The sequence below is a fragment of the Melozone crissalis genome, unplaced genomic scaffold (assembly GCF_028551555.1).
Source record: "Melozone crissalis strain CALT ecotype California unplaced genomic scaffold, PUWL_Pcris_2 ptg000066l_1, whole genome shotgun sequence".
Lineage (NCBI taxonomy): Eukaryota > Metazoa > Chordata > Aves > Passeriformes > Passerellidae > Melozone > Melozone crissalis.
The window spans coordinates 7,364,179-7,383,109 of record NW_026535844.1 but is presented as its reverse complement, the minus strand read 5'-3'; the positions used below and the strand labels follow the sequence as shown (position 1 = coordinate 7,383,109).

Below are 18,931 nucleotides of genomic sequence, written 5' to 3'. Positions count from 1 at the left end.
CCCTGTGGTGTCGAGTTGGAGACAGGAGAGGGTGCTGATGGTGCAGCGACAACTTGAGCTGGTACGTGGTCACTGCAGTTCGTACTCCTGGGGGAAGTTTCCCGATTTCCGTCTGCAAGCGCCCGTATTATGAGTGTCCGATCGGTATCTCCGGCACCAGAGTCCTGCAGCCTGGCATTCCCGGCGCCTGTGACCCATGCCTCCGCATCGGTAACATTTCATGCGGCCTCGTCTATTTGCTGATGCCAGTGCAACTGACGCTTGAAGAGGTGCAAGAGCAGCTAATACCTGATTCTGAGATGTCCCTCACCCTAATTGTGCTACGCATTCATTTACGAGCCCTTGCCAATGAGCATTAAATAACAATTGCTGGGGCTGAGTAAAGATTCATTTAGCTATCTCATGACAATTGTTCTCAAGAAGAAGACTGGCATCAAAAATATAATCTAACATCTGTTTGGCTGGCTCACTTTTCACTCCAAACTGGCTAACAGTAGACCTCAGTTGAGACAGCAATTCCCAATTAAGAGCTGTAATAGTAGCCTGCATGCCCCCTCCCTCTTGCGCAGTGGATACAACGGGACAAGCAAGCTGAGTAACAGCGCTGATAAGCTCCCCCTCCCCCTTATTCATAGCGTCTTTGGCAAGCGCAGCCCAGGCCAACCTCCGTTCCCTTACAATAGCCCCCGCTAGGTCGTTTTCCACCCCAGGGATCAGCTCATTGATTTTCAGGAGCTGACTGGGGTGTCTCGGCCATGGCTGCTGTTGTTCAGGGGGTGTGGAAGCCTCAGAAGCGCTCTGTGTAGCCTGGCTTGCTGAAGAGGGCAGCGAAGCGGGTAAAAAAGCTGTCCTCATTGCAGGGGCTAATGGTAATCCCCTGTCCGGATCGTATCCTTTATTACACCCATGAACGGTTCTCAAGGCCTCCATGTTTGTCACTCTGCTTTCCCATAACCATCCAAGGACAAGATATTTACTTGTTATTGAGGACAAGCCTGAGAACTCTTGCTGTTTACAGAAACGTGCCTGAGAATTTTGTTGTTTACAGGATCAGGCTTGAGAATTTGCTGCTTACAGCTGCCTTTTACTTTTCCATCAGCTGTATATTTTCATGGCCTTTTTTTTTTTCCTTCAAGCTATGTCTGAGCAAAATTCTCCAACATTCCTGGGGAAGCCTATGGCACGTGAAGGACTCCTCTCCCCTTGATGAACTGAGAATTCATTACCTAGAGGGTGATGATGGACCGAGAGTCGGTGATTTGGGGGATAGATGTACTAGAAATTTGGTGGGAGGGGGAGGAAATGTTTTTGGAAAGTTTTCATTTTCCCTGTGTGCTTCTTGTTACTTAGAGTTGTAGTTTAGTTAATAAAGGTTTCTTTTCTTTATTTCTAAGTGGGGGCCTGCTTTGCTTATTCCTGGTCACATCTCACAGCAGACACCAGGGAGCATATATTTTCATGGGGACACTGGCATTGTGCCAGCATCAAACCATGACACCTACGCTGCCAGTTGGCTTTTTTCCACCTCTCCAGCCATCCCCACAGAGCATTGGCTACTATCCATGAATCAGTGTAGAGGTAGAGCTTTGGCCATTTCTCTCCCTTAGCAATGTCCAGGGCCAGCTGAACAGCTTTGAGTTCAGCAAGTTGACTTGATCCACCTTCTCCTTCAGTGGCCTCAGCCACCTGTCATGTGGGGCTCCATACGGCTGCTTTCCACTTCTGGTCCATCCCTGCGATGTGACAGGAACCGTCAGTGAAAAGAGCGTAGCGTGTTTCCTCTGGGGGCAGTTGTTTATAGGGAGGAGCCTCTTCAGCCCATGTCACTGTTTTTGTTGCTCTTCATCAGTAGTTGTAGTGTGTTCATTAAGTTCATTTAATTCCTCCCCCATTTTATGTATCTGCTCCCCCCCATTTTGTGTAAAATGGTTCTGCCCTCCTCAGTTTTCCCGCCACAGTCCTGCCAGCTATATTGTCAATCTTCTAGGTTATATAATTCCTCCTCCCCTTTTTCCCTTATATGTATGCTTTTTCTCCTCCCTGGGTGTCCTGGGGTGACGTTATTGTTGCAGTGTGTCTTAAGCTTCCGGGTCCCTTCCCCAGGTGTTGCAACATCCCCCTCTCCCTTCCCCCTCGCCCCTTGCTGAGTCAGTCCTGTCAATCAGGCTTAACATTCCAGCAAGGCGTCGTGTGGTTGGTCAAGTTCAAAAGATGCCCCTATGCCCAGGGGTCGTTGGCCTGTCTAGGTGTCCCTCGTCCCTTGAGACCCCGCCCCTTTCACCTGGTTGGTGGCTCACCTGTACCTCCCCTCCCCCTGCCCCGGGAGCTTAAAAAGGTAATCTGACCATGCGGCTTGATTCTGTTGGAGAAGCTGCTCATGTCCAGACCTCTGTAACCATGGAATAAACCACTGGATTAAACCCTCCGGCAGAATCCTCTCCTTTTTCTCTTCACCATCACCAGAAGCTCTTCCTCCTGAGGTAAACCGAGTTCCTGGCAAGCCTGGACTTGTTCAGTGCCCAGCTGCAACCACCAGCAGCCAAGGTATCTCTGGGGTGATTTACACCACAGTTGCTGCCTTTGGCCCAGCAGCGAGGGTCAGACTGGCCCAGGCACCATCTAACTGGTAATATTGGGATTTATATTCCAATAGTTATGATGCTTGTATCCCCATTCATCTGTTCTGCGCCTTTAAGACCGACTCTGAAGAGTGGAAGTTTTGTTTGGGTTTCTCTTATCAGGGACACAGAGACAGGCAGTACATAGGCCTGTTTTTCACTTCTTTCTTTCAGCTTGCTGCTTTGCTTGCTTGCTTTTCTGCTCTTGCTTCTGCTCTTGCTTTTGCTTCTGCTTATTAGCTAGTTCTAGCTAAACAGTCCAAATTCCTTCCCGGACTGTTGCTCCTCTCCTGTTTCTGTGACCATCTGAACCTGCTCCGGACTGGGACTGGGAACACCGAGGATTCACACCGTTTGGCTGCAGCAGCTGGCCCAGCGCCAGAGGGACTGAGAACAGAGCAACCACCCCCGAAAGAGACTTTCTGATTTTGTCATCTTTCTCAGAGCAGTGTCATTGGGTATTGTTCATTTTGTGTGCTGGGGGGTGCTGTGCCTGAAATAAACAGGTTCTTTCCACCTCTCTCCAAGGAATTTTTTCCCGAACCAGTTGGGGGAGGGGCCGTGTGGGTTTTGCTTTCTGGAGGGGCCCTCCTTTGCAGATTCTTTAACAAATTTGCCCTAAACCAGGACAAAATCTTGGCGCCCAACATGGGGCTCAAGAGAGAGTGGAAAAACCCTGTTTTGACTGCATTTTGGTTGCTATTACTCTGTGTTCATTTAAATCAGCTAATAGCCATGCTTTTTGAATTCATAATGTCTATTGGGGTGAAGGTTTGCATGCATTTCTGGTCCCTAGGGTTTTTTGAGATATTAATACCTCTCTGGTCCCTAGGTTTATTTTCTTATCCAGAAATAGCTTTAGTATTGCCCCTAATACGTAGTTTTACATCAGAGGGGCAGTGACCAGAGTAGCTATCCTGCTGGGCTTGGTGGCAATAATGTGCAAGAAGTTTATAAACATGCTGGGGTCTGCTCCAGGTATGAATGGTTCATGGCTATGGTTATGCATCCAGTTTGTTGCAGGAGGGAATGAGGTTTTTCAGCCTCTGCTTTCCTCCTGATCCTATGAATCAGTTGCATCACTAGTGAAGGATGTCAGTTTCCCCTCAATATTAAAGAAACCATCTTCCTGGTATTCAATCTGGTAACCTTCCTCTATACAGCCTGCTGCTTCTCTAGGATGAGGGCTGAGATTTCTAGACGGGCTGATGAGACCCCTGACTCAGGAGTAAACCCAGGTGTGGAAAATCCTAAGTGGTGTGGGAAATGGGAGGATATGGGCCAAATCCTGAAGGAATTCTCTGACCCTATAGTCTGGGATTTTCCCCATGAACAAATTCAGAACCCAGCTGAGGTGGGGAAATATCTGAAAGAGAAGTCCCAGGATGAGCCTAAGGAGAGGAAGGTCATTGCAGTGAGCTGGGCCCTGGCTTGTGCTTATTGCTCACTGCTAGATCCTGTTGGGCAGCAGACAGAGGCAGGGGGGCAGGGAGATAAATCAGCAACTATCCCAGTGACTCAGGCTGCAGCTAACACTCCAGGCTCAAAGCCAGCATCTAAACCCATGGCTGTTGCTACCAGTACTAGAAGTGGGAAATGCACGGACAAGACCGATCGACCAGGGGATGATGATGATGATGATGATGATGATGAAGGAGAAGGAACCTCAGTGCCTCCTGACATAAAATCAGGAGTCAAAGCGGCAGGTGTAAGAGCAGATGCAAATATTGAGTCCTTTTCCCTGAAGGACCTTCGTGGCCTACGGAAGGACTACACTCAAAGGTCTGATGAATCCATAATTAGTTGGCTTGTCCGTCTCTGGGATGCTGCATGCGAGGCTACAATTCTGGATGGCACTGAAGCCAGGCATTTGAGATCCCTTGTTGGAGAGTTTAGTTCAAGCATGGCTTAAAGAAAAAGGCCAAGAAGACATACAATTGATAGAAAAGTAAAAGGTAGAAGTAAAGCAGTTCCTAAAGCAGTTCCCAGGCTTGATTTTATAAATAATAAGGTTCTCAGACAGTCTTCCCATAACAAGCAAAGCACTCTGTCTGGGAAAAGCTGGCTCCCTGGGAACAGATATGGAAGTTTTGGGAAACTCTCATATCACAGTGGGAACGCTGGTTCTGTTTTTAATAAACAATTGTAGTTATTGTAAAACAAAAGGAGTGGTTAGAGTTTTCTCTGTTAGCCTATCGTGAGCTTGGATTTTGCAATATGCATGAAGTTAATTAACACTGTTACATAAAGTGACTGATTGATCAATAAATTGGAGTTCGATGCATCACCAGGATGGTCGCTTCTCCCCTTCACTTCAATATATGGTGACACCCGAACGTGATAGCGAACACCATGGGAAGTGAAGAACGGGTCGGGTTCCGAAGATCGAAAAAGCAGCCGGAACGGCAAAGAAGCGCGGAGAAAAAAAAGCCGAGGAAAACCCACCGTGACGCGCCGTGCCCTGGGCGACCGTAAAGACGGGCCTGGCCGAAACGTGCGGCCGCGACCTTGAGGAGCTGCAAAGCACGCTTACGATTTATAGGTATGGAAAGGCAAGCCGCATATGAACTTTTTATTACTTTCTTGCAAAAAAGGCAGATTAAGGGGATAGATTTACAGAGAGAATTACCGGGACTTTTGGCTTATGGTTTGGAAAGGGGTATTTTTGTAAATCCCCACACGGTTCACGAGCTGTCGGAGTGGCGTAAATTTGGTGACATGTTGTGGCAGGCTACATTAGACGATGATAAAACTGCTAAGAAGTGGGGTAAATTATGGGGGGTCATTAATACCGAACTGTTGCAATTTCAGGCTGAAAAAAGGGCTGCTCACCAGGCTACTGCCGCTCATGATCGTAACAAAGAATACGATCAAGATAGGGAGTTTGATAAGGAGTCGGGAACTCCTCTCGGCCCCGCAATGAGGACGGTTTTATTACCTACCTCACCACCTCCCTCAACAAGCCAGGCTGCGAGCCGAGCCAGGCTACAAGCCAGGCTACGAGCCAGGCTACAAGCCAGGCTGCGAGCCAGGCTGCGAGTCTGGCTACAAGCCAGGCTGCGAGCCAGGCTGCGAGTCAGGCTACAAGCCAGGCTGTGAGCCAGGCTGCGAGCCAGGCTGCAAGCCAGGCTCCACAGAGCGCTTTATTACCCACTTCGCCGCCTCCCTTAACGAGCCAGCCCCCCCTAACGAGCCAAGCTCCACAGGGTGCCTTATTGTCCGCTTTGCCGCAGGCTACACGGAGCACTTCTGAGTCTCCCGTATCTGCTGTATCGCAGCAGCCGGGGCCAAAAACGCATACTCCGTTCCCGAAAAGCAATCAGTCGATCCCTGGGGCGGAAAACGACCTAGCGGTGACGATTGCGAGGGATAGACGAGACGCATGGGCTGCCTTGGCCAAAGATGCAATAGAAAAGGGAGATCAAGAGCTGATAAGTACGGCTAGTGAGCTGGCTTGTCCGGTTGTCTTTACTCCTCACCACGGGGCGGGGGGGGCATATAAGCGACAATCACTGCTCTTGACTGGAAAATGTTATCTCAATTGCGAGCTACTGTTAGTCAGTTTGGAGTTAAAAGCGAACCAGCCAAACAAATGCTCGACTATATTTTTGACACTAGCATCCTTCTCGTTAACGATTGTCGTGGCTTAGCCAAATTAATTTTTACCCAACATCAACAATTGCTGTTTAATGCTCATTGGCAAGCGCTTGTTAACGAGTGTGTGGCAGTTCAGAGGCAACCGGGTGACCCCCTCCATGGCGTCACTGTTAATGAGCTTATGGGTCTGGGACCTTTCCTTCGTACTGAGGCACAAGCCTTAATAGGCCAGGAGAAGTGCTGGGAGGCTATGAGGTTGGTTAGACTCGCTATAGAAAGGGTGAAAGAACCAGGAGTGATACCCAGGTATATGGGAATTAAGCAAGGGGCAGAAGAATTGTTTGGCTCATTTATTGATAAGGCTGCTGCAGCAACTGAAAGAGCTGGGGTGCCAGAATATCTTAGGGGGGCATTACTCAAGGAGTGTGCTCTCCAAAATTGTAATTCTATTACTAGGAGAGTACTTAATACTCTGGGTGCCAATTGGACTATAGAGGAGGCATTAGAAAAGATGGCTTTGGTGCCAACAGGAGCAGAAGCCTTTGTAGTAGATGCAATCAAACAAGTAGGGCTAGACCTACAAGAACAGGCAAAATTCTCTCAAAGTCAGGTATTAGCCGCTCTTGCACCTCTTCAAACATCGGCAGCACTGCCTCCGACGGCTAATTGGGGCCAAAAATGCTGCTCGGACGACCAGGCACCAACAGAAGTCATCGCTGCAGCATCGGCACCCTCTCCTGTCTCCAACCCGACACCACAGGGAGCCGCCGCGGGGGGAGCGGGACCGCCGTGGAGGGAGTGACCCGCAGCGCAGAGCAGGGGGGGGCCCGCCCACTCCGGCACAAGCGGCGGGGGACCGGAGTGCTTTTCCAGCGCCAGAACTTGTCTCTCCGCCCCGCAGCTGGCAAAGAGCCTCGGTTTTGGACCTAACAGCCTAATGGATGTGACTTTTTGTCAGCAAGGGAGGGGATCCCTGCTGAAATTGAGAAACCAGTAAAAATAAACAGGTGACACCAAGGACTATTGCTGTCAGGATGTTTCTCACCTAAGTTAGAAAGACCTTTTGTTTTTCCTAGCACAGACTGTGAAACAGAAATCAGCGTGAATGAATGCGGGAGTCAAGTTTCGGTCGATTTGGCTCGGCATTAGTTATGCTGTCAGAATCACCTGCATTAACATAGACTTTAACATCAGAAGCCCGGATGGCTCAGTCGGTGGAACATCAGACTCTAAAAATTGTGTTTTGAAAAGTTTAAAAATGTTAAGATGTGTTGGATTGATTGTATGAGTGAGAATTGTATGAATGTGCTTTTTGGTATAAATGCTACAGCAAACACGTGAAGAAAGTTATTTTAGCTTAATATTTTAGAATCAGGCCTGTAAGTAAGTTATAGTAAATACTATATATTATTTCTTTAGTAAGTTTTATCTGTTATTAAGTAGTTTAAGTTAAATTTTCTATTAAGTGCCATTAAATGTTAAATACTATTAAGGTTAAGTTTGTTAAGTTTATTTTCGGTTAAGTTCGAGGTCTGTTAAGTTTAAATTATATTTAGGTTTAAGTTATGTAGGATTTGAAGCCAGTTAAGTTCTGTTAAAATTAATTTCTGTTAAGTTTAAGTGTTATTAAGTTTAAGTTAAGTTAGATTCTGTTAAGTTTGAATTATATTGGGTTTAAGTTGTGTAGAATTTAAAGTCAGTTGATTTTGTTAAAGTTTTATTAGATTTAAGTGATTTTACATGTTTTGCAAATAAGTCTGCTAAGTTTAAATATTTTAAGTGCTTTAAATGCATACTACTTTTTCACCACTCCAAATTAACAAAGGACTGAGAATCGCTCAGCTGGTGTCACGTGAACCAAATGACTAAGGGATTACAGACTGTAAAAGGACAAGAGAGGGGGGAAATGGTTTTGAATCCACCGGAGGACTTACCTTACTGACGTTGAACATTTCTGAGAAACCCAAGAAAAGGGTGGGAGTGGAATTTCAAGGACAGAAAGGATCGTTTTCAGGCTTGTTGGACACTGGGGTCCATTCCAGCATTATTAGCCCTAGCTGTTCACCTCCTCTCCGGGTTCGAATGAATGAAAACAGCTAACAGCCTTCTTTTCTTAGTCCAATTACCACCTGCCGTGCAACGCCTGATAAGGCCGGACATCATGGCTCAGCTGAGGGTGGTTTTAACCCTTTGGGGTAAAAGCCATTGCTCGGACCGTGGCTGGGGAATCTTATAGAGATACTGGGTGTGCTTTTAAATGCTTTTGCTTATTTTACCTTGTTTTTGTAGTCGTATCCAAAATATGGTCGGTAGGATGATAGAGAAAACCTGGCAAACTAACCTCCTTTCTCAAAAAGAAAAAGACTGGGGAAATGTTGGAGAGTTTAGTTCAAGCATGGCTTAAAGAAAAAGACCAAGAAGACATACAATTGAGAGAAAAGTAAAAGGTAGAAGTAAAGCAGTTCCTAAAGCAGTTCCCAGGCTTGATTTTATAAATAATAAGGTTCTCAGACAGTCTTCCCATAACAAGCAAAGCACTCTGTCTGGGAAAAGCTGGCTCCCTGGGAACAGATATGGAAGTTTTGGGAAACTCTCATATCACAGTGAGAATGTTGGTTCTGTTTTTAATAAACAATTGTAGTTATTGTAAAACAAAAGGAGTGGTTAGAGTTTTCTCTGTTAGCCTATCGTGAGCTTGGATTTTGCAATATGCATGAAGTTAATTAACACTGTTATATAAAGTGACTGATTGATCAATAAATTGGAGTTCGATGCATCACCAGGATGGTCGCTTCTCCCCTTCACTTCAATAATCCCTGTCACAGGATCCTGTCATAGACCAAGGAATGATGAGGTGGGTTAACCATCACAGCCTCTGGGAACGAGTCCTAAGAAGCGTAGCAGAAAGATACCTGTGCGAAGACGATCTCTATATGCAGCAAACTCAGTGGAAGACAATAGAGCAAGGGATCCAACGCCTGAGAGAAATGGCAGTGGCAGAGATTATCCTCTCAGATGATGTAACAACTAGGAACCCAGACTTAGTACCATGCATGTCTGTGCTGTTGCGAAAACTCGTACGACTTGGGCCACACGAATATGCTTCTGCCTTAGCCATCATGAAGAGGGATGAGAGGGATGAGACTGTGCTTGACATGGCAAGGAAGCTCTGAGCATATGCAGATGCTGTACATGGCCCGACACATGCCAGAATCGCAGCGGTAGAAACACGTCTGCAGAACTTAGAGGATAAGATAGAGGAGAATCATAAGAAGTTTAGAGAGGAGATTAAAGAAGACCTTCTCCAAATTTCAGCAGTACAGATCCGAGGTTCTGGTCTCCAAGGCAGACGTTTCCAAGATGGTGAGAGAAGGTACACCCCATGAGCTGAGCTGTGGTTTTACCTGCGTGATTGTGGGGAAAACATGAGAAGGTGGGATAGGAAACCTACTGCTGTTCTGGCACGACGGGTGCATGAACTGAAGGAAGCCACCAGGAGGAAAGCAGCTCCAGTTGCCCGTAGCCGAACGGCCAGGTATGATGATGATGACATGTCTGATCGCCAAGAAGGAATATCCAAAACATACGCCCAGAGAAAGAAGGATAACCAGGCTTAGAGGGGCCCTGCCTTTAGCCAGGTAGAGGCCAGGGAAAATTGTGTTTTTTGGTCTGTGTGGATTTGTTGGCCTGGCACATCGGAACCACAAGAGTACAAAGCTTTGGTCGATACTGGTGCGCAATGCACATTAATCCCATCAAGACATGTGGGGACAGAGTCTGTTTCTATTGCTGGTGTGACAGGGGGATCCCAGGATTTCACTTTGGTGGAAGCTGATGTGAGCCTAATGGGAAATGAGTGGAAGAAGCATCCTATTGTGACTGGCCCAGAGGCCCCATGTATTTTGGGCATAGACTACCTTCGGAGTGGGTACTTCAAAGACTCAAAAGGACTCAGATGGGCATTTGGAATAGCTGCTGTAGAGACAGAGGGCATCCAGCAATTGAACACCTTGCCTGGGTTGTCTGAGAATCCATCTGCAGTAGGATGCCTGACGAAAGAAGAGCAACGAGTGCCAATTGCCACTTCCATAGTGCATCGACAGCAGTATAGAACCACTCGAGATGCTGTGATCCCCATCGATAACATGATCCGAGAGCTGGAGAGCCAAGGGGTGGTCAGCAAGACCCACTCACCCTTCAACAGCCCCATCTGGCCTGAGCGAAAATCTGAAGGAGAATGGAGATTGACTGTGGACTACCGTGCATTGAATGAAGTGACTCTACCACTGAGCGCTGCCGTGCCAGACATATTAGAGCTCCAGTTCGAGCTGGAGTCCAAGGCAGCAAAGTGCTTTGCCACTATAGACATTGCCAATGCATTTTTCTCCATTCCTCTGGCAGCAGAATGCAGGCCTCAGTTTGCTTTCACAGGGAGGGGAGTGGAGTACACCTGGAACCAACTGCCCCAGGGGTGGAAGCGCAGTCCCACCATCTGCCATGGACTGATCCAGGCTGCACTAGAAAGGGGTGAGGCTCCCGAATATCTGCAATTTATTGATGACATCATTGTGTGGGGAAACACAGCTGCGGAAGTGTTTGAGAAAGGGAAGGAAATCATCCAAGTCCTCCTGGGAGCTGGTTTTGCCATTAAAAAGTCAAGGTAAAGAGACCAGCTCGTGAGATTCAGTTCCTGGCAGTGAAGTGGCAAGATGGACTGTAGTAAACCCCATTCATTTAGCAAAAGCACCATGGAGAATCTAACAAAAGGAATGCTGGCACAGCAGCAAGGAAGCTTCCTGACTCCATGGACATCTGCCCTATAAACTGTCTCTATAACCATGTAAGGCAATGCCATGGTAGCCTTTACCTATCGGTCATTTTATGGTCCCCCTAATCCCTTGCCATTGGTCAAGTTTGGATACTTGCCAAGCCTATAAAAGTAGCATGCTGTACCCTACTAGCTCAGAAGAAGAAGAGCCGAGACCCTTCGCGGACCCCCAAATAAAGCCTTCTCTGTGGAACAGCTTCTGCCTTCTCCTTCTCCTCTTTCCGTCTGCTGCTGCCCGGAGCTCCACTACCCAGCAAGCAAAGAGCTGAGGTCCTAAGAGCTGCTAATCACTATAGAGCTGAATATCACCAGGCTTGCTAGAAAGGCAGCCCCGTGGCATTGGCCTGAGCTGTCTTTGGGCACCCGGTCCCTCCTCAGGGACTGAGATCCTGAGCACCAAGGCTCTGCTTCATGATAAGGCTGATCTGAGGCCTTATTAATGGACGGCATCAGATTCCTACAGACGTAATCAACAAGATCACAGCAATGTCTCCACCCACCAATAAGAAAGAAACACAAGCTTTCCTAGGGGCCGTAGGCTTTTGGAGGATGCACATTCCTGAGTACAGTCAGATCGTGAGCCCTCTTTACCTGGTCACCTGCAAGAAGAACGAGTTCCACTGGGGCCCTGAGCAGCAACAAGCCTTTGCCCAGATCAAGCAGGAGATTGCTCATGCAGTTGCCCTTGGCCCAGTCAGGACAGGACCAGAGGTGAAGAACGTGCTCTACTCTGCAGCCGGGAACCATGGCTTGTCCTGGAGCCTTTGGCAGAAGGTGCCTGGGGAGACTCGAGGCCGACCACTGGGATTTTGGAGTCGAAGCTACAGAGGGTGAGAAGCCAACTACACTCCCACAGAGAAGGAAACCTTGGCTGCCTATGAAGGAGTCCAGGCTGCCTCAGAGGTGATTGGTACGGAAGCACAACTCCTCCTGGCACCCCGACTACCGGTGCTGGGGTGGATGTTCAAAGGAAAAGTTCCCACCCCCCACCACACCACTGACGCTACATGGAGTAAACGGATTGCTCTTATCCCACAGTGCGCCCGTATTGGAAACCTGAATTGCCCTGGGATTTTGGAGATAATTACAAACTGGCCAGAAGGTGAGAACTTTGGTCTTACTGATGAAGAGCAAAAATAACCAGTGACACGGGCTGAAGAGGCTCCTCCCTATAACGAACTGCCCCCAGAGGAAACACGCTACGCTCTTTTCACTGACGGTTCCTGTCGCATTGTAGGGATGGACCAGAAGTGGAAAGCAGCGGTATGGAGCCCCACACGACAGGTGGCAGAGGCTGCTGAAGGAGAAGGTGGATCAAGTCAACTTACAGAACTCAAAGCCGTTCAGCGGGCCCTGGACATTGCTAAGGGAGAGAAATGGCCAAAGCTCTACCTCTACACTGATTCATGGATAGTAGCCAATGCTATGTGGGAATGGCTGGAGAGGTGGAAAAAGGCCAGCTGGCAGCGTATGTGTCACGGATTCATGCTGGCACAATGCCAGTGTCCCCATGAAAATATATCTCCCTGGTGTCTGCTGTGAGATGTGACCAGGAATAAGCAAAGCAGGCCCCCACTTAGAAATACAGAAAAGAAACCTTTATTAACTAAACTACAACTCTAAGTAACAAGAAACACACAGGGAAAATGAAAACTTTCCAAAAACATTTCCTCCCCCTCCCACCAAATTTCCAATACATCTATCCTCCAAATCACCAACTCTCGGTCCATCACCACCCCTTAGGTAATGAATTCCCAGTTCATCAAGGGGAGAGAAATCCTTCTTGTGCCATAGGCTACCCCAGGAAACACCACTGAAACCTCGTGTGTTTCCATGTCACTCGTGGCACCGCCTGGAGAACATCTGCAAATGTGTCCTCTTCCTTCCATGTCCAGTGCTCTCACCACTGCACATGGACCAGAGCTGCTTCTAGGGTTGTCCTTTTAAGGATGCTTTGTCCTGTTCCAAAAAGGGCACAGTCTCACCTTTGGGACACCTGTGCCTCCCAAATTTCACCCCCTGGGGCTGAGGGGTACCAACACTGAACCCTCTTGGCTCTGAGCCATTGCCTCCCCCTGGATGCAGTCTCTGTGTCACAGGAAACATGGTTCTGTCCATGGCCATACAGGAAAAGTCCAGCTAAGGCCACTCCATCATCTCTTCCCACCTAAGATTATTCTCTACTCTCCTGACATCTTTCACTTGCCCAGACCTTAACACTTGCACATTTCCTTCCTCCATTTCATCTCTTATCTCTCTTCTAGGAAAGGTTAATGTTCTGCAAAGTTTTCCTTGTCCGAAAAAGGGTTAAAATCTCGGGCTCTACCCGCCCAAAGCTCCCACAGCTGCGGGACCCCGACCCCTTCTTGCTGCATCCCCCCGCCCTTCTCCGCCAGCCGGGCTGTGCTGCCAGCACAGGACATCAAATTTCACGGTGGCACAGGCGCTCTCTGTCTCTCTCTGTCTCCTGGGGGGGAGGTGTGGCTGCCCGATGCCTCTCGGGGCTCTTCCACCCTTCCATCCTCGGGCCAGGCCTACCTCACCCAGCCCCAAACCAGCCAGGAGCTGGGCAGGGGAGGCCCGACCTGCTTCCCTCGCTGGAACCCAAGAGAGCTTCCCCCGGGAGTGCTCTGCGTTTTAACCCCTGAGTTCTCAGAGGCGTATCCAATGTCCCCAGTGGCCAAACCAGCTGCCAGTATTCAAATGTGAGCACCTACTGGCCTGACCACTTCATATCCCAGAAAACTAACTTCCTCTCAAACCACGACATCTATATAATCTCAGTCCAGTTTATCCCAGTCTGTAGGAACCCAGTCCATTTGATCCCAATCCATATTTGATCCCAGTCCATATTTAATCCCTGTCCATATTTGATCCCAGTCCATAAAATCTGTCATATTTGATCCAGGCCATATTTGATCCCAGTCCAAAGTTGATCCCAGTCCTGATTTGATCCCAGTCCATAGTTGATTTTAGTCCATATTTGATCCCAGTCCATTTTTTATCCCAATTAATATTTGATCCCAGCCTGTATTTGATCCCAGTCTATGTAAGCTCAGTCCAGTTTATCTCACACTGTTGGATTCCAATCAATAATTGATCCCAGTCCCTATTTGACCCCAGTCCATATTTGATCCCAGTGAATAGTTGATCCCAGTCCGTATTTCATCCCAGTCACTATTTGATCTAAGTCCCTGTTCGATCCTAGTCCATATTTGATCCCAGTCCCAATTTGATCCCAGTCCCTGTTTGATCCTAGTCCATGTTTGATTCCAGTCTGTACTGCCCTGCACACATTCCCAAAGTCTGCAATTCCAGCCTCCAGCCAGGAAAAGATGTTCCTGTCCTTGAAGGGAAATGGAGCAAAATCCTACAGAGACATTTCCCTGCCAGCCTTCAGGACTTCAGCTCCTGGGACGGGGTATTAAAATAATAATTGGGAAATAAAATAATAAATAATCAGGGGAGGGTCTGTGGGGACAGAGGGGTCATCTATATCAGGGCAGGGGTCAATTAAATCAGGGAAGGAGACAGCTAAATCAGGGCAGGGGTCAATTAAATCGGGGGAAGGGGAATTAAAACAGGGAAAGGTCAGTTAAATCAGGGGAGGGTCTTTGGTGGCGGGGGTCAATTAAATCAGGGGAGGGGTCAATTAAATCAGGGGAGGGTCTTTGGTGGTCACTGGGGCAATTAAATATAGGGAGGGTCTCTGGTGGTGCCTGGGTCAATTAAATCAGAGCAGGGTCTCTGGTGGTCCCTGGGTCCAGGGAGACACTGAGAGAGAAACAGAGCAGGCAAGGAGAGGCAGGAGAGAAAAGGGGACACCAAGACAATGAGCTGAGAAGGCGGCACTCTGCAAACAGAACTGCAACAGACTGAACATGAACAGGAGAGAAATCAGTAAGTCTCAGAGTTTTATTTGCTGTCAAATACATCCCACACACCCAGCCCCACACAATCTCCATCCCACCACTCTAAATCATTTCCCAACTTCATCTCAGCCTGATGGCTGCGGAATCGAGTGAGTTTGGCATGGGATTGAGGTTTCTGAGGTGGGTTTGAGCTCTTTTTGGGGTAAGATTGAGCTGTTTTCACTGGGATTTGAGTGCTTTGGAGGTGACAGATCCATTCCTCCTGGCTTTTGCAGTGCAAAGAGATGGAGAATAGAAAAAAATTAAGGTGAAATTAAAAGGTGAAGCAGCCAGGTGTGTTCTCAACATGCATCACAGGGAATGTGAGTGACCAGGGCTGTGCCCAAAGTGCCTCCTCCCGTGGGGGATGGAGCTGGAGCAGCGCACGAAGCTCTGCCCGCACTCGGGGCACTCACAGGGCTTCCCTTACTGGTGCCTCCGTTGGTGTCGGGTCAAGTGAGAGCTCCTGGAGAATCTCTTCCCACACTGGGGACACTCGTAGGGCCTCTCCCCAGTGTGGATGCGCCGGTGCCTGATGAGGGTGCAGTTGCGCTTGAATCCCTTCCCGCAGTTGGGGCAGCAGAAGGGCCTCTCCTCTCTGTGAATCCGATAGTGCAGGAATAGACGGGAGCTGGTCGGAAACCTCTTCCTGCATTTATCACACTCGTAGGGCCTCTCCCCAGTGTGGATGCGCCGGTGCTTGACAAGGGTGGAGTTGTCCTTGAATCCCTTCCCGCAGTCGGGGCATTGGAAGGGCCTCTCCTCTCTGTGAATCCGATAGTGCTGGAGGAGATCGGAGCTGCTCTGAAAGCCCTTCCCACACTTGGAACACTCGTAGGGCCTCTCCCCAGTGTGGGTCCTGTGGTGTTTGATCAGGCTGGAGCTCCGGCTGAAGCTCTTCCCACACTCCCCACACTCGTAGGGCCTCTCCCCAGTGTGGATCCTCTGGTGCCTGATCAGGCTGGAGCTCCGGCTGAAGCACTTCCCACACTCCCCACACTCATAGGGCTTCTCTCCAGTGTGGGTTCTCTGGTGGCTGATCAGGTGGGAGCTCTGGCTGAAGCTCTTCCCACACTCCCCACACTCGTAGGGCCGTTCCCCAGTGTGGATCCTCTGGTGCACAATCAGGTCAGAGCTCCACCTGAAGCTCTTCCTACACTCCACGCACGTGTGGGGCTTCTGCCCATCATGGAGCTGCTCATGGAGCACCAGCTCCGAGCTCTGGCTCCGTCTCCGGCCGCCTTCCCGGCCCAGGCTGGCTCTTTCCCCCTCAGATCCCCGCCGGCTGCGTTTGCAGCCCCTCCTCGTGCGGCATCTCCGGGGCTTTTCCTCCCCATTGGCTTCCTGCACCGTGGAGCCGCTCAAAACGGCCTCTTCCATCAGGTTCTGCCGCAGGCATTTGTCCTCCCTGCTCTCCATGCTCAGCTCCTGCTCTGGGGGAGGAAGGACAAGGACAGGATGGGATTTGCCTCCGTGCCACAGGCAAGGGCAAGGAGATCCCCCAGGCCTGAGCTGCAGCCGGGGCCGTGCTGGGCTGGGAGATGGAGCAGCACAGAGGGGAAAGGGGCACTGACTTCCTCCTCACCTGTCTCAGTGTCCCGGGGCATCTTCCTCTTCCTTGCAGCCTCCCAGGCCTTGGCAATGGGAAATCCTGGTTTGGGGAAAACAAGGGATGAGCGCGTTTGTAGGAGTGTCGGGGGGTAGGACGGTCGGGACAGATGGAGACGAGAGAGCTCTGCAGCCAGGTCGTGGAACTTGCGGTTTTTTGCAAAGGGCCTGGGTGCAGGGCCCTGCTTGGAGCTGCCAGGCACAGCTCGGAGCAGGCCCGAGAGAAGAGAGGGGTAGAGAGGGTGAGAGGGTAAGAGAGTAAGAGGGGAAGAGCATAAGAGAGTAAGGGTCCCGTTACAATACAATAAATCTTCTTCTTTGTTGAATATTCTATTTCTCACCAACCAATCTAGTACAAAATACAAATCCTAGAGCATTTACATATAGCCTGTAAAAATCATTACATCACCATACTGTGTTACATTTTAAATCCTAAAAACTCCTTTTTGGACCCCTTCTATTGAGCTAGTAAGGTCTGCTCTGACCCTTGGATGTCTCTGCAAGCAGAGGGAATTGTTTCATCAAAAGGGGATTACCTTCAGTTGGGCCACACCATTGTTTTCCAGTTGTTCACTAAATGAGGTATCTCAGAGCTTGCTTTCATTTCAATCTTCCTTATACTTTTTATGTTCACAAAATCTTTTGCCACACAATCGTATTTATAAGGCTTTCCTGTTTCATCTTCCCCAAAACACATTGAGTTTGAAGGTCCCTCTGCCCAAGTCCATCTCTACAAGTCACCGGACATCAGGGCTCCAGAAAAACCTCCCAAACATCCAAGATTCAGCCCTGAAAAAGCCTCCCAGGAGTTCCCCATCCCTGGTCCCTCCCCTCTGGTGTTCGGAGGTTCCCCCCTGTCCCAGCTGCTGGGGGTCACGCTTGGATTGGGGGTCCCCCTTCTCCTCGGTGCCCGACCCTGCCCAGGCTGCTGGCAGTCCCAGCAATGCCAAAAGCTCCCCCCAATTCACTCTCCCCATTTCGGGATGCCGGGGCTGTTTGGGCTCCTGGGCTCCCTTCTCCCCTCATTCTCTGCTCTGGGCTGTGAATGAGACGAGGGCTGGTTGTCCCAGACCTGCCAAGTGAGTGCTGGAGTCTCCCACACTGCGTTTCCAACTTTCCTCGAGGGAAGCAGCCAGTAAAGAGACACAGCGAGTGATAAGAGGAGTGAGAGAATCCCCCGGGGTAACTGGGACTGGGTCCCAGAGAGGGGCTGGACCCCTCGGAGGAAGGGAGCAGAGGAGTTTCCGAGCCCAATCCACTAGGAAACGGGACAAAAGGGGCTCCTAAAAATTCTGTTGGTTTGAGGAATAAGAGTGCCCAAGAGCATCCAGAATTAAAACCCGCTGGGTTGAGGAATTAACATTCCAAGAGCATCCACGGTTGGGCAGAATTCTGCCGGATTGAGGATATGCTCAAGAGCATCTGGGGTTGGACAGCACAGCTGGGTTGAGGGATATCCAAGAGCACGGGAACTGGCCAGAAACACCTAAACTTGTAATAGGTGACGTGAAAGTGTAGTATATGGTAGAGATAATTCATGCTATTAATGTATAAAATATTGTAAAATCCACACTATGTCTTTTGACAATCCTGGCCAGCAGCAGTGTCTTATTCATATACATCTAGTTCCTGGACTTGGCTGAGATAAACATCGTGGTTTTTAATGAAAGAATAGAAGCTTCCAGGGCGATAATCACTGGCTTCCCCGGGTCACCAGGGTCACCAGGTCCACCCAAGAGTGATTATTGCCTCGTCGATTACATCTACCAAAATGATCCACAGCCCCACCCTGATGCATGTGAATGCTGACTTCCCCGGAGTCTACTGACAACATCAGACACCGGGACTGAGTCTTTGTCCACCTCTGCACAGGTAAAGACACGGTTATGCATGGGAAGAGACACAAAGAACATTTGGTCATCTCTGCCTCGAGCAGGATAAACTGTAAAAGAACTCGCTGCGTCAGGCAGCATTTGTGAACAGGGGGAGACTCTGACATTCGGAGCTCAGATCCGTGTTCACCCAGCACCGAACCCGGGCTCGATGCTGACCCTTGGCTGTGCTGGTTTTGACAACCTAACTTCATTCGCACAGACAAATTAATAAATCTTTGCTAAATTTTCCTATAAGTTTGGCTCTCAATTTGATCATTTATAACAAAAGGTACCTTATTGTGGTCTTGTTGTGTGTGAGAGTGAGTCACACACAAAATCAGCCTCAGCTTCCCGGGCGGGTGGGAAGGGGGGCTGTGGAAAGAGGAGTGTGTGACCCACAAATAAGCCATTGTTCTCCTGGGCGTGTGGGGGCTGTGGCATAAGGTACAGGTGACCTGCAAACGGGCCATTGTCCCCAGGGCGTGTGAGGGGGCC

The 18,931-nt window shown here is 49.2% G+C and overlaps 1 pseudogene; it reads right to left on the bottom strand.

Moving 5' to 3' along the window:
* Positions 1 to 18,931, bottom strand: part of LOC128945569 (zinc finger protein 850-like) — a 300,103-nt pseudogene that overhangs the window by 66,612 nt on the left and 214,560 nt on the right.